The sequence below is a fragment of the Drosophila ananassae genome, chromosome 3L, assembly GCF_017639315.1.
Source record: "Drosophila ananassae strain 14024-0371.13 chromosome 3L, ASM1763931v2, whole genome shotgun sequence".
NCBI lineage: Eukaryota > Metazoa > Arthropoda > Insecta > Diptera > Drosophilidae > Drosophila > Drosophila ananassae.
The window spans coordinates 12747403-12763766 of NC_057929.1; positions in this window are offsets into that span (position 1 = coordinate 12747403).

Below are 16364 nucleotides of genomic sequence, written 5' to 3' on the forward strand. Positions count from 1 at the left end.
GAACACCCACCTGAAACAAAAGCAATCCACTTACGGCAACGGCCCACGGCCAACATTCGCAATTATACCCGAAATCGAACTGTGACCTTCGAGGGGAGGTTGGGCCCTGATTGGTATTCCCCCAGAGTTCGGATCGTTTACGGTTGCCGCCTTGCCTGCTTATGAAATTGAAAATGGCCCAGAACAGCGACAATCATTTATTTCCATATATGAGTGCGGAATAGGCTGTATCATAAGTCAGAATCTGCCCAGGAACAACGTCGACGACGAGGCACGCCACGCACATATATCATTCTGCCAGGTGAGCGTGAATCAGAATGGAACAGTAACTGAAGCTGGAGCTGAAACAGGGAATATGGGAGGGTGGTGGACAACTGCAGTATACAAAAATACAAGCCAGGTTATAGAAAAATAGCTCTGGAAGAAAAATTCCATACACTGTGGGGAAATATTCCAAAAAGGGCAAGCATTAGGAACAGAAGATCCGAGTTCGTCCTGAGAGAAAAAGCGGATGAATGACAGGATGAATGTCGGATGAATAAAGTAGCCCGCCGTATTGGGCATCACCCGCCGCTTTCTATTGTGAGCTCCATGGCCGTAAACCTAGTATCTGGTATTCTGAGTATCCTTTAGTGCCTTCAGGCCAATGCATTTCACTGTGTCCTGACTGGCTAGCGCACACAATGAAGCTTTGCTGTGTGCGTGTCGTTGTCTTGACTTCTAGGGGAATTGTTACTGCCATGTTCCCATTTACATGTCCCTTCCCAGCCACCAACACCGCAGCCCTCCCACGCTCCCAACCAGGTTCGGCTGCTTCTATTTGTGGCGGGCCCATAACACGGTTATTGCATTAAGCCAAGTTGTAGCCTAGATTTGAAGGCCTCGCCATGCCGCGCCTCCAACTCGTCCACCTCCAGGACTTTCGCTTTGTTCAAACATTCAACGTTCATTATTCTCCCGCCCGCTGTTGCATATTTAATAAAGTTTTCAGTTAATTTTCATCATTCGCATTATTTTCGCGGCACATGCGTGTTAACAATTTATTCCCCGGCTCGCCCCATTCATCTTTTTTTTTTACTCGACTCGCAGCTTCCTAAATATTTATGAGCCGCGCGTGTAAATATTTAAGGAGCTATTTTTCGGCCAACGCCATGCTTTAAGATTTGGCTTTCCTCCTTATTAAATTTTCGAAGCGGAAAAGGTTGTTGGCATGTGGCTTTATTATAGTTTGACGTACGCGTAATTTTCCGTGCCTATAATGCGATAATAATAATTTGATAGTCTGAAATGATGCCATTAAAAGGGACAATCTGCAGAAAAATTCTTTAATCAAGTGGGGAAGTAGGAGCCGTGGATTTTTCCGGCATATCGGCGGAGGGGCCGTGACACGCGACAAAGTCATCCAGGCTGACATTAACAATGCCCGAATCAAAATTCAAAATCGCCGTCAGGAGTCCGGAGTCAGGCGTCAGAGGTCAGAGGTCTGCCCCTGGGTCCGGAAAAAGAGGAAAACGAAAACAATGTCAAACACATCAAAGTCAACCAGCGATTTTGCAGCCAACCCGACCGACCGCCCACTTGGCAATGGCGGGCAAATCAACTGAAAAAATCACAACGAAAGTGCCAGGAAAAAATGTCAAATATATACATATAGAGGGAAATATATATGTGTGCCGTGTACGGCGAACTGGAGAGATTCGACGGAAAAGTAAGAGCAAAAAGTGCACTTTTGGCAAAAATGGAAAACGATGTCAAATGCAAATTGACAGCTTTCAATATCAATTCCAAAACAATCGGTGAACTGCACGCGAGGGAAATGAAATGCCAGCAAACGAAGTAAAATCAATTTTCCCTGTCAGGACTGGTGCAGCAAAATGGTGCAGGCAGCATCTCCTTCTTGCCGCACGGCTTTCCGGCTTTTCACTAACTGCTGGCCATGTAACATTTCAACTTTATTCGATTGAAGCCATTCAAATGCAATCAAACGGCTTGACAGGTTAAATTAATTAAGCCGGATTTATGTGGATATACACATAGAGGGAGACATATCCTTGTCCAACCGTCCACTTCTCCTTCTTTCCGTCTTCCGTCCGGCTCTCTTTGGTGTGGGTAGTTGCTTTTGATGCGGTTTCCATTCGTCTTAGTCGCATTCCCCGGATGCCTTGGATGCCTTGGTTTGCTTGGTCAAGACCAGCCGGGAGTGTTGAAAGCCAGCCCGAGAGCTGGCAGTGTGAGCGGTTAGCTACATTTTGCAAATTACCCTTGTGGTGAGCCCTGCCACGTCACTGTTTGTCAATGGAATAAGTATTTAATCGCAAAATGAGTAATTTGCATAAATTAACTTGTCTCTCGGACTTTGAGCGACTGCATTTGCGTTTCCAGCGATAAGGCTGTGGCAGCTTTTGGCTTTTAGCTTTTAGAGCCGCCTTCCCCGTTCCCTTGCTCCGACTATGTATGTATTTCCGTCTCCCCTGGGATCACAAGCAATCTCGTTATCTCAATATCCACAGGACCACAGGCCAGAAATCGATGAAGTTGCATTTCAACGGAAAATTATTAAACCCGGCAGCTGGAGTCCGAAGCTGCGAAGGGGCATGAATTCAGGGCATAAATTTCATTGCCCCTTGTGAGCATTTTTCTTATCGGCAGGAAATGCTTCATAAACTTGCCACAGTTCGCCTTGACTTGAATCGAATGGGAACGAAACGAATCGATCCGGGAGGCGGAGAACTGCTGGGAATGGCAACTTTATGAAAATTATGAGGACTAAGACCCCAAGCAAAGCCGCCGCTATTGATTTTCTCTCAAGTTTATAGCAGAAAAATGGCAAATTGCACCGGCATTGGCGAGGAAGTCGGAAAAGCAGTGAACCGTGGATTTCTAATTACGGGATTAGTCCGGCTCATCTTCGATTGCCTTCGCTCCCATGTCGCTCCCATGTAAGCACAGTCGACCACCACGATTTCGAGGACACGTGACCTGTGGCCGGAATCTAATTTGCAATTAGATATGTTTTTATCGCCCTCACCACTCCAAGGCGCCTTTGGAGTGGATGGTTGTGGGCAGTGGCGTGCAAGAATTAAGTCTTCTCCCCAGTGGCTATCAATTTGTTAACAAATCCCGAAAACAAATCATCAAACGCATCAGCTCTCGAAATTTGAAATAAAGTGTCTTAACCCTCCAAGGTGGCAGGTTCTTCGACTGGAAATATTAAAAATGAAAAACTTGAAGCAAATGTAGACCGATAGCTTGGAAAGAGGCAGCTTGTAGTTTGTTGAACAAACCGAGTAATAGATCTTGCATGGCTTTATTTTGTGTCATTTCTTTAGAGGGTTAAAACCATAAATCGGAGAGCCTGGGCGGGTGAAGTGAGGGTGAGGCTTGTCGGCCAGATATTCGTAGCACTTAGGCCAACACCGCTTTTCATTCGAATGATTTTCCAGAGTCGCAGCAGCCAGCCATGACGAATGCGGAGCTCAGAGGCTGCTTCGACGACTTCCGTTGTTATTCGTTGGGAAATTCATGGAGAACTCGAATGCTTTTCAGGTCTCTGGGCCATTCATGTAGAGGAACTGGGGAAGCCAGCCTCGCTGTTATTTTTTATAATTGCGCATATGACCCTGTTTAATACAGTTCGCTGAGCAATTTCCAGCTGACTCTGCCGAACTTGGCCTTATGGGCCATTGGGCCGAATATTGTGCTCTGTTTTCTTGTTCCTTCCACCAAAGCCGCAACTGATGGCTAAATAAATGACAATTAACTGACATTGATGTAACGGACCTCACAGCCATAAATCAAATGTTCGACTCAGGTGTATTCTTTCAAAATACTGTAGAGTAAATAAAACTTCTAAGGTGTATTCAACCTATTGGATTAGAAATAGTAATATTCATTCCGTTTTTATACATTAATACATTTGTTTTCATATACATCAAAGGTACGACTGACGCTTTTTCAAGCAGACTTGCAGATCTCCTTAATGATTGGCCAATTTAGTTCATATTTTGCTCGGTGTGACCGAGGCTTCATTTTAATCTGGTAAGTGAATGTGTCAACTTGTTCCCACTTTTTGTTTGTTTGCCGTTTGCTGTCCTTGCCCGGCACCACCACGCACACCCCAGGGACACAGAGGCAGTCGACCCACCAACAATGGGTCTCATTTGGGTTGTTTTTCTTGGCTCATGACGTTCTATTATTCATTTCAATTTGCGTGTGTGTGAGAGGTAGAGTCCTTCAAAGGTACGAGTTTATTTTTCATCTGAGTTCATGGAGTCAGCCCTGCCCACAAAGGTCAGTGAAAGTTTGTTATTCTTTTTTGCCAGCTCGTTTATTAGATTGTAAGTCCCCCTGCTCCCCTCTCAGGGCTGACACATCAAAAACTTGCCGGCGGCTGCTCCTGACAAGTCGATGTGAAGTGAAGTGGCATCGATGCCAGGGGATTGGGTCAGAAACTGAAACTGGTGGGGCTGGGGCGGAGTGTCATAAACACGACAAAGTTTTCCTTTCTTTCCAAGTTGATCCCATCGAAACGGGGGAGTTCATTATGGCCAACTATAGCTGATCCGACCTGGTTTGCTTTTCCTTTTCTATTTTAGGTCGCGTGCAGCTCATAAAAGTTACAGGGAGAAAGGGCTGCCGCCGGCTAATGTCTTTCTAATGGATATCCTCGACTGCTCAACTCCGAGGCTCTTCGACTCTTTGCTCGATGGACAACCCATCAATTGTGGCCAAGTAAATATTTTGTTAACATAATTACATAAATCACAGTCAATTTTTCACTTCGTGCGATAATTTGAGCCGGCACACATGATTCCTCGCTCGGCTCTGGGTAATAATGGCTTTGGGTAAATAAACTGTCAGTTTGCATGACTGCCGCCATCACTCATACGCCCCCGTGGCCGTCGCGAACTGAGATTGTGCGCCAGTCCACGCCACGCTCGTACGCACTTGCGGGTAAACAGCAAAAGCAGCACAGCAACACAGAAGAGCAGCAACAGCAAAGCAGCAACATAGCAACACCAAGGCAACGAATAAAGTTTGGCGCTTCCGTTTCAGGTCCTCTTTTTCGCATCCTGCTGGCATCCGACTCCCGATCACGGGCAACAGACTCCGGACTTCGACTCCGGTCACATGCAATCATAATGAAGACATTTCCGGCTCATTGAACACCAAGGCAGCAGCAGTAACAACAACACAGGCTCCCTAATGAAGCAGTACGCGGGGTAATTTTCCCCAGTTGAGCGCATATGCAAATATTATGTATCTCCTTTATTATTTTTTTGGCAATCTTAAGGTTTACAGACAGGCTTACAGTTCATAGCTGATTAAGTGGCTTTAGGATTTAAAGTGAGCTCCGACTCAAGTAAATTAAATTGAAAGACAAAATAAATCAAAGCCATTGACCTATCTTGTATGGCTTAAAAAATAAATGTTATTAGTTCCTAGAAGGAATAGGTTTTTTACAAATTATGGCTTATTTATCAGGTAGCTCTTTAAGCTTATGTTTTGTGTTGGAATTGAGTCCAAGAATTAGGTATGCAGATTGAAAAGGTTCGATGCAAAGCCCGGAGGAACCCCTTCGGCAGACAATTGTTGCAATTCCGGGCCAGACAATAAATATCAGGAAGCACTTTAAAATAGATTCTGCTGAGCTCTCGGCTCTAAGCGCTCCCAAGTGCATGCTACCAAGTCGGGCAGTGGAAGACCCTTTCATGGCCGCCCCTAGTCCTGTGTTCTATATCCCAGTCCTGTGTCCCAAACAAGACACGACAAATTGCCCGGAGAATGCCTTGGAAAATTCCGAAAAAAAATGGAAAAAACAACACGGCAAAACTTATGCGCATTGGGCACAAGTCAAATTGCATTTAAAGTGACAAATGTGCTCGGCTCGGGGCCCGGTAGGTTGTTGGAGGGGGATTGGTGGGACAGAAATTGACCAAACACGCGCTAAAAATATTTCCTCGGCCAAACAAAAACCAAATGCCAGTTAACTTCCTTGCTTTCTGTCCCTCGCCCTCGACCAAGAAGCAAAAAACAAGGAGCCGGAAAGCGGAAAAACGAAAAGCGGTATGAAGGAAGTAAAAGCATTTTTCATGCTTTGGTCAGCTCCGCCCACCGTTCGCGTATGTGGGCTTGGAATTGGGGGCGTGGTGCCTGGCAGTGCTGACCCGGCATTAGAATTTATCGCTGTCAGCACTGCTCCTGCTACTGCTCCCATTCCGTCCTTTTTGATTTTTTTCCTTTTAAGGCGAAACTGTCGCTCCATGTGGTATCCAAAGTGGGCGGGAATCGAAACGCGGCTTCTCCTTTCAACCACCCAATCTCCCAACTCCCGGCATGTGACATGTGCGCTGGGAGTTCCGTATAAATTCCGAATATATGCTTTTTGCAGGCACCTTGAGGGCCGGTGATTAATGGCATTGTGTTCGCTTGTCTGTCAGCGAGATCTATTTTAGGTCGGCTTAAAGCCACTTCGCCCGTAAATATCCGCATTAAGAGCCAATTAGTAGGCAGCCAGGATCCTGAATCCAGAAGCCAGTCGCCAGAAGCCTGAACTTTCAGGGCTATATAATTCGGCTTATTAACGGTGCGTGCAGCAGCGTGTACCGGCAATTGTTATTGCTGTTGCCAAGAAAGTTGCACACAACACAGCAGCGGCAGCGAACTAAAATGATGCTGGAAATTAACTCAGAAATCTGTTGTGAGCTCATTGTCAGCGCCAAAAGTTTTCTTCTCGGGCTGGCATGCCAAAGTTGGCCCAGTCCGGACGGGGATTCGTGGACGGAAAGTTTCGTGAATGCAAAAACTTTTCGGCGAGAATTACAATCGTGATAAAAATTATGAAAATATTTGAAGTGCTTGAGTATTATTTTTTGAGCGACAACTTGGCGTGGCTTTCTGGATGGCTGGCGAAAATGTTTGCAAATCAAATCCAATTAAATCGCATTAATGTGCGGCGATAGGAGCTGCACCGTCCTTCATTGAGTGGGTTTATCGAAAAAGGCCAAGAGCAGTTGACCAGCGTAGAACTTTACTGGAAGAATTTTTTCAAGGCTTTTGATGCTGTGTGCTTGCCTTTTTGAGGCTAACATAGTAGATTACCTTGATCAACTTTTATGAATTCAAATGTGAAGTCTGTGTTCCTTAATTTAAATTACCCCACACTTTCCTTCATCTCCCATTACACAAATATTATTTGAAAAAGTTAAAAACAAAAAATTGGCGAGCAAAGCTATGCAGAACAACATTTCCACCTGGCCATGTTCAATGGAAAAACTTTTGTAATCAAACTATTTGAATTGAACAAGCACACACTCGGGGAATTCGTACAACTATTTTGCGAATACTAGAGAAAACTCATAAATCTGCAGAAACTATTGCAGACAGAGAACTGGGTCTGCAAAATCAATGGGGGCGATGGAGGGCAGGAACAATGCCAAAGTTATTTACTTATTTATGCAGGGTACACATTGAACTGCCTGAATATGCAGCTGTCCTTCCCAGTTGCTCCACTTTTGATCCTGCTCCCGTGGTCCCGTAGAGGAAGGCCCTGAAAGACATCGCTCCGCTCAAGAGACTCCAAACGCACTTGGCGGCCAATTAGAAAAGTTTCCGGAGAGGAAATCTCCAGTCAAAGATGGAACTCAAGACCGTTTTGACTGACTGGCGGGCTGCCTGAATGGCTGTCGCAATATTTAAACGTCTGCTGTAAATATTTGATGCCTAATTGAATCATTCATTCGGGGATGCCCCGCCCTCGAACGAGTTGATTTGAATAAATTTGAAATTCTGCTGAGTCTGCTCCCGCCAGAGTGCGCCGCCATTTAGTCCTTGCAAATTTTCTGTCTGCTAGGCGAATCTCAGAAATTGCATTCTGATACTCTGGCTCGTAATGGGCGTGGGCGGTGGGCGGTTGGCGGTGGTTGGTTGTGGCGTGGCATTGACTTGGCACGCGGCATAGTTTGCGGCGCATTATGCGTCGAAACGAGAGAGAATTGTGCAAATTAGCGGATGAGCGCACGTTTGCACTTGCTCGGCACTCATCAATATTTGCACTTCAATTAGTGACGATATGACAAGCACTGCTTACACATTCGCGAATTTTCTGGCTCATTCCGGAATTTTCCGGCATTTTCAGTTCGATTAGTCAATGAACACTCAATCTGTTGGAGGCTGTCAAATGAAACCTAGGAAACAAGCTTCGGTCCCTAAAACTGGGCTAGTAGTTGAGTACTATTTCTCATCCATAAGCAGATATTATTTGATAAACCATTTTGCTTGAAATCGTAACGTTTTTGCCTCCACTGGGCAGCTAGAATTTTCACATAATTCACATTTTTATTGCCAACCCGGATGGCCGAAACTTTGGTCATTTCCTAAGCGCTGAGCTGGCTGCAAAAGTAACAAGTTTTTGGACTGGGCTTTTGTCCAGGCTCATTACCGTATTGCGTGGGAGTCCCCTTCCCCTTCCAAGCCACCCTGCCACTGGCCTCCGGCTGCTTGTTTGCGCCGCAAATGAACGGAAATGGTGAAACTTTTAATTGAAACCATAAATTCTGCGTGGTTTCGGTGCCCACGGAATTTGTCAGGACCGACCCTGCTCCACCTGCCAACCCCCCATTGGAGCACCTTAAACTTGCAGAAGAGAAGTGCAATTAGCGCCATCCTGGACAAGGATAGCCGACTTCTGCCAGCACTTCTGAACAACCACGTTCCTATGCAGCTGAGAATTCGACAGGATCCTTCCAAACATGGATACTTCGGGAGCAACGCATTCTGCACCGGAAATAGCGAATGATTAAAATGGGCGTGCCATAATTTCCGCCTCACTCCGGCCAACGGGAAATTGTCGTGAGCTGTGTGACAGGAGGTACTTCTAATTGAAAAGGACGAAGCCACTGAAGAACGCTGCCGGCTCCCACAACAAGTTGTTGCCACAGACTCGTATCAGCCACATCACCCTGCTACCGAGGCTTCCACGGGCGCATTTGAAAATTCAATTTCCTGCACTTAAATGGTTTTGCAGTTCAACAGTATATTTTTCACTGACACTACCTTTTAGCATCATGATTGATCTTTAAAGAGAACACGGTCAGAACTAATTTGTTTTCGAAACCATTATAAATCACGGGACTTCCAGCATCCATAGATTAAGCTTTATAAAGTGATGGAACTTAGCTCCTGAGAGAATTTCTGGTAATTTAAACTTGTCCTGGAAAACTTTAACCATCCGTAGTTGGATCATGTGGGTGCTCGGAGCTTTGCGAAAATATCTGGGTCTGTCTAATATTTCAATATTTCGCTCCCCCCCCCCCCCTCCCCCCCCCCCCCCCATTTTTTTAGGAGTCAGTTTTTGTGTGCCACTTTCGATATTGATTTTGTTGGGCATAAATATGCTGGGTTCGCTCATTTTTGTTGCCACTTTTGTTGCACTGCCACTTCCACTCTGGTTTTATTTTTCCCATTTTTTCTCGGTTGCCGATCCTGGCTCCCGTCCGCTTCGTCTCTCCTGTGGCAATATTTTTAATTTGCCAAATGGCACAGCCAGCCAAGTGAAAGCCATACCTATACACCAAACATACGTAAGAACACGAACATGAATGTGGGTTTCTCTTTGTGGTGGCATGTGGCGGGGAAACCACAGCAGGAATTTTAATATTTCTAATGCGGGCTTTTCGAGTTTTATGTAGCTATATGGTAGTGCCAGAAATCGATATCTCGGCAATCGAATGATTTACGGCAACAATCGAGTGTCACTCGAGTTCCGGAGCCCAGGGCCGGAACACTGTTCCGCCGGATGCAGATTCCCGGCCATCAGCGCTTTCATTAGCGGCAGCCACCGCAACACGCCAGTGTGTGCAACTTAATGTGCATAATTCATGGCATATTACCAACACTTCATTTCGGCCTTATCGCCTAGCCCGCTTCTATTTTTTGGCAATAATTCGACGCGCCTGAGAGTGGGAAAAATCTGAATGGGCGAGCAGGACAAACTTTTGTTGCTTAAGTAAACTTGAAAAGTTTCAAGACATAAAAGTTTGTTGTGAAAGTCACACGAAAGTTGAATGCAATAAATCTGCACGTTGCTCGGAAAGGCATCGCCAAAAATTGTGCAATGCGCTGTCGACTCCGACTGCTCCCCGGGTCAAATCCGTTAAAACCCGTTAGCATTTTTCTCACAAAAAAGCCCCAAAAATAAGAAAATGGCCAAAAAGGGGACTGCAGAAAAGCATAAAGAAACTTTTCAGCGCATTCTTGGCTGATAAATGGGCAGCGAAATCTTGAAATACAGCGCGGATTTCACAGAGCACAGTGTGTGTAGTGTGGCATGTGCCATATATATCACATTTCGCCACGTCATGGCCAGAACTGCAATTCAGGGAGCAGGCTAAAGGACACCCTTCTGCTCCTGAACACTTGGAACGGCCAATGGAAAATGGACGGTGGGACTAATTATTCCCACGGAGTGGGTCAAGTGCTGCTCAGGTGCATGGCAACTCCTCTGTTCTGGGCCTTGAAATGCTTATTAAAACTTCTACTGCTCGCACATATGTTAGTTGCCAAGTGCAACAAACTTTCAGCCTGCAAAGCAATCAAAAGTTAGAAACGCAGCAACATTGCCTTTATGGCTGACAATTGAGTCTGTACTCCGGGCTATGTCTTGGCATTTAAGCAGCTTTAATTTTCACGCGCTATAAATTCAGGCTCCGAGCTGGAGCAGGGGCCGGGAGCTAACCCAGTTAGAAAGTCGTGAGCGTCCTTGCGCCACATGCAAAATAAAGCAAAGGGGACCAGCGGCAATCTTGGACAAAAGTGTTGAGAGCGGATTTGATGGGGCGGAGAGTAATTTTTAGATGAAAGCAACTAAAAACTCAAATTTTTAAAATATTTTAGTCCTTTATTGAGTGATTCATTAAGCGTACTTATGGGTAAGTAAACAAAAGAATATATATATTTTATTATTTGGTTTTCAGTTCCTTTCACAACTATGCACATTTTTGTAACTTATGAAATCTCTTCTATATATGGTATATAAAATATATCGCATTTTTTGTCATCCCTAGGAATGATTTTTAAATGAAATGTAGTCCAGTTCTTCACCCCGGTCCGCACCCTTCGTGCCCGGCTCTCCTTTATCATTATGTGGCAGTTGCAGCTTAATTGCAATGAAAGCGCACGGCTTCCTTCAGCAATTTGCAGTGCGGCCGGGGACTTAATCACATGAACGACACAGCGCCCCATAAACTTAATCTCTGGGCCAGGTGAGCGATGGCGGAGATTGCGAAAATGGAAGGACTTTCGCAGGACCTGAAGCTTCGGCGGAAACTTGCGGCTGAAACTGAGCCTGGTGCTGGGCTGGAAGCTGAATGGACAGCACTTTTTACGTATTTTACATTCTGGCGAAGCCTCTGTTGGCTATCGCTCTTTTTAATATATTATAATTATTTTGATTATTATTATGGAGTTAGAGTAGAATTGGATGCGAGCTTAAAGCGAGACTCTGTACTAGGTCCAAGTTCTTCAACTAATTAGCCTCATTTAAGTTACAGTTCTGTCAAGTTAAACACGCTCGCACAGACGCAATTAGCCAGCTTACCGAGTTTATGAAAGTTTCGCTGCAACACTTCTTGACGCCTTTTACAGCTAATTAATTTGCCTTCGCGGCACCCGCTCCACTCAACTACATTACTGCTTTGACTGTGACAGTTGCAGGACGTTTAGGGGGACTGGCCCCGAAAATCCAAAAAACGATGCACAGCTCTTGCATTGATAATTTTTATGTGATCCGACCTTAATTGGAAAAGTTTTCCCATTTTAATTAAAACATTTTACTTAATGCAAAATGCACCCGAAACAGCAGCACAACAAAAACACGGCCAAACAATGAGAAAAGTTATGCCGGCGAATGTGCTGGACATTTTGAATGACTTTGCTTGGCCGACCAAGTGCATCCCTCACATCGCTCATACGCCCTGTCGTGCATAATGGAGGCCCACTGACGGTTAATTATGAATTTTCGTATTTGGAGTGGCTGTCGTTGGGAAATGAGTTTATGATAGTTATATGACACAGTTTATGATGTTTTTGTAACAGGTCCTATGTATACTTTACTTTTATATTCCACATTCGCTTTGTAACAATCACGCACCACATTTGCGGAAGCGGTGGGTTTTACTGTATAGCTTATCCTTGACAAGCCACTCCTCACACTCCTCTGCGAAAGAATTCAGATTCCCGTCCGCAATTTCGATTCGGTCTTGGCTTATGCGACTTAGTCCGAGAGACAAATAGTTCCGTGTAATTTGCTTGTATGTCAAACGACTCGCATATGTCAAATGTCAAACGCTGTCCCACAACCATTTTTCTCAAGCCAACTCTTCCCTCCCCACTGAAAGTGCGAACTGTCGACGCGTGCGAATGGATGGCAAAGTTTTGCCAACAATAAATTACTATTACAACGACATCTCCACCCGCAAACGCTACTCTACGGGTATATTTTATACTTCGATTGGTTTTTCAGCGGAATTTTTAGATTCCCTCCGCCAAATGATCGATACGGAGTCATGCACTTTATATTGAGCAGCACTGGAACAATTCCTGGCAAAAAGTCAACCCGAAAAATGAGAAACAAAAGGCCGGTTGGCTGGATGTCTGGGCTGGATTAACATGGAGACTAGTAAGACGAAGGCCAGAAAAGTCAGAGGCAAATAAACCATCCGGCCAGACACATCGACTTGCGCTAGACTGGGAAAAGAAAATATTGTTCCTGCCTTCGGGCCAGTTCCGAAATGTCACAGCTTAAAGCCCGGATCCGGTAAAGCTGTTTCTTAACCAGCCACCCCCAGACTCCCTTCTCCTTAAGCTTTAATCAGTCAACAGCCGTCAGAAGTAATTAAGAGAGGTCTGGATGGGCTACTTACTAATTGAATGAGTTTACCTCGCTCCGATTTGCCACGCGTTTTTTTGATTTATTAATTTCGACTAGACTCCACTGCCAGAATCGATTCCCATTCGAAACCCGTTTCCGGTCTCGGCCATGGACTTGGACTTGGACTTGGATTGCGGTCTTCTAAAGGGAAGTACCAGAAAGTTTTGCGTCAGCTTTTATTTACGCAAACCGAAACATATTAAAAATTTATGGCTCGTTTACTGCGATTTGTTCAATTAAGTCGATACGTTTCCGGCGCCCACTGCTACCTATTCCAATCCCCAATCCGCAGTACCCAGTTCTCGGTTCAGGACCAGACCCTCCTTTCTGCCTCCATCAAAGTTGGATGGCAACTTCACTTTGCTTCGTCTGCCTTCTCTTGGCTGCCACTTTTAATTTTCTTCAAGTTTATTTGCCGCTTTCCTGTGATTGCTTCATCCCCTTCGGCCCAACCCCTTTCAGGGCTTTCCTTTTTAATTTTTATTGAATTGGCTCTTGTTACTGCTTAGACTTTGGATTGAAATTAAACGAGCGTGGTTTATGTGGCTGAGGCTGCTGGGCCGCTGAGGGAGAGAAATTTAATCAAGTTATGCAGTGCTTCCCTGGTGTTCTGCCGTTCTGCCAGGGTGGCTGCTGCCAACAAAAGAAAACAAGTCTCGAGTGGCCAGCCATTGTTTAAGCCAAACGCAAAACTTTGCCAGCTCAGAACTTAATTAAAAAAAGAATAAGTCGGCACACATACACCCGCAACACACCCATACCTAGGTACATATAAAGCCCGAGTCAAAGGCTGTGAGCCGGATCGTCAATGGCCGTCAATGGCCAATGCCGGATCGTCAATGGCAATTGGGCTACTCCACACGGAAGCTAATGAAAGCCGCGACCGCGAAATTGCGCGTAACTTGGCATAATATTGACCAATATGGTTAATTGCGTATACGCCGTGTGTGGCACTCGAGTAACATTCTGGTTACTAGCAACTCGGAACGCGTAACTGGTAACTGGAACTGACTCCTGACCGCAAACATGCAAACAAGCACCAAAGCACACGTACCATATCCACGGCAGCAGCTGAAGCTGTGCACATCAACGTAATAATTGTAATAATACAAATGCCGACACTTGCGGACAACAACGTTCATCCTGGCAAAGTGCCAGGATATGCAGGTCAACAATAGCGGAATGCACACACTCAAGGCCACCAAAGCAGCATCAAACTAGGTAAAACTCTAGTTTATTCATATTAAAGTCCCTGGAAAGGTCCAATCGTACGGGTCACATTTTCTACCCACAGCTGTACCTGAAATGCAACATCTCCATCATCAGAATCATCGCTTTCGGTCGGATGCTGCGGAGGTCGGAGGTCCTTGATAATGCTGTTGCGTCAGGCAACTTACAATGAATTTGCATAAACTTCGGGCCCGGTCTCTAGTCCTAAATTGAAATATGCCAGGCTGCCAAAACAAAAGCCAGTGCCTTTCCGCTAGTCCTCCCCCTCTTTGTTTTTCGTGTGCCTTGCCGTCAAGGGTTAAGGAATAGGTTTAGAGGCTGGCACGTTCACAAGCAGCTGACTTTATTTGCAATATGGAAATATTTTTCATTACCTTGTCTCCGTCCCAACGCCCCCGCCTGCCGTCCGCCGCCAAGCTCCTTCATACTGCGCTGCTGTCAATCTTTGGCTGTCAAGTCTCCTGGTTGCCTCGCTGGAAGCCCTGGGTTTAGCCTTGTATCTGCATCCGCATCTGCACTGCTTGTGTTTTCCGATGTGGATGTGAATGTGGCGCGCTTGTCTTGGCATATTTTATGGCAATATTTTTGATATTCCGTGTTAGTCGCTCAGCCACTTATATGCCAATTTTGCAGCCAAAGTTGGGTGAAGTGAAGCGAAGCCCACGTTATACTTGGGCATGGCTTTAACTTTTGATGGGACGGCCTATGCCGTAGCGCAGCTTGTATAAAAATTCGTAGTGAAGAATGCAATTTTCAACTGATGGCTTATAGGATGGGAATTTAAAAGCCTTTATCCAAGGTTGGAAAGTAGTTTTTGTATAATTCCAGGATCTCAAAGCCCAATGCATAGTCCCTGCTTTATCCGACTCAACCAACTTTTCCTGAAGGCAATCCGGGCACTTCAAACAACAGCCATGACCATATGCCAGTCCATCGATCCCAGCTAATGGCCACTCGACCCGCAATGACTCCACTCGAAGCGACTCTGGAATTTGCTCTCTTCTGCCTTTGCCGAAGGATACGGAAGCGGATGCGGATCTGTGTCAAGAGTAAAAGCCACAATTGAGCAACTGAGAGTTGATTGAGCCATCCACACACTCATTCAGCAGAGAGCACACATGGAGCATTAAAGGGTATGCCAATGTGCCCGAAATACACTCCTATCTGGCAGATACGTGCGGCATTAGCGATAATCCAAAGTTTGCCAGATTGCGCTTATGCCACTCGCTTAAATTGAATTGCCACGGTGCTGAGGCAGCGACTTTTAATGCGTTCCATGCAAATAACGCTCCTGGGTCCTTGCCTTTCCAACCGCCGGGCACGGACAACAATTACGCGCATTATCCTTTCGACTGGACTCGGACACGGACGCGGACACTGGCCCGGACACCGACACCAATCCCGGATCTGGACGATAACACGGCGTTTGCTTAAACAAGCATAAATGCGAAACGCTAAAAGGACACTAAAAAAGAAACGGACGTAAAAAGTAGGGAGTTCCATTGACGAATTTGATATACTCTTGAAAGTCACGAATTGATAAAAACTAAGACCATCTATAAATACTTCGGCCTTTTTGCGTTGTTCTTATAAAATATTGTTCCTAAATTCACTCGAACCAATAGAAAAATTTAACTCATGGTTCGACAAAGAATCAAGAATCCCGGATCAAATTTTCTTAAAAGTGAACTTGCGAACCAAATAACAGCAGGCAAGTCCGTTTTAGTTACAGCAGCCAAGACCTGAGGCAGTGTATACGCAAAAGAACTCCGCATTTTAATTTGGCTTAGTAGCAGCCAGTGACAGGCAGTGTTCAAGGATCGGAGTACCTTGTTAGTGGACAATCTGGACACGACCTTGCGATACCCAGGGGAACTGCGCCTAATTTTCCGCGCAGTGAAATGGCCAAAAAGCCTTTCGTCTCTCCAGCTACCCAGCCTTGGGTGTGTGCTGAAACGCTAATTTAATTTAAACTTTGAGCAGCCTTTACTCGTCTCTACTCTTGCAGATGCAAGATTGCGACTATACCTATACACTACGTATTACATTTATAAGTCTACAAGCCCTCCGTAGTCCAGTGTTTGAATTCGTTGTCGGCGTCTTTGGCACACTTTCGCAGCGCATTAGACACTGGCGCTGAGATGGGGAAAGTTAAAAAAGAAATGGAGAGATGGTGGACAGAAATAATAAAAAAGAGTAAAAGTAA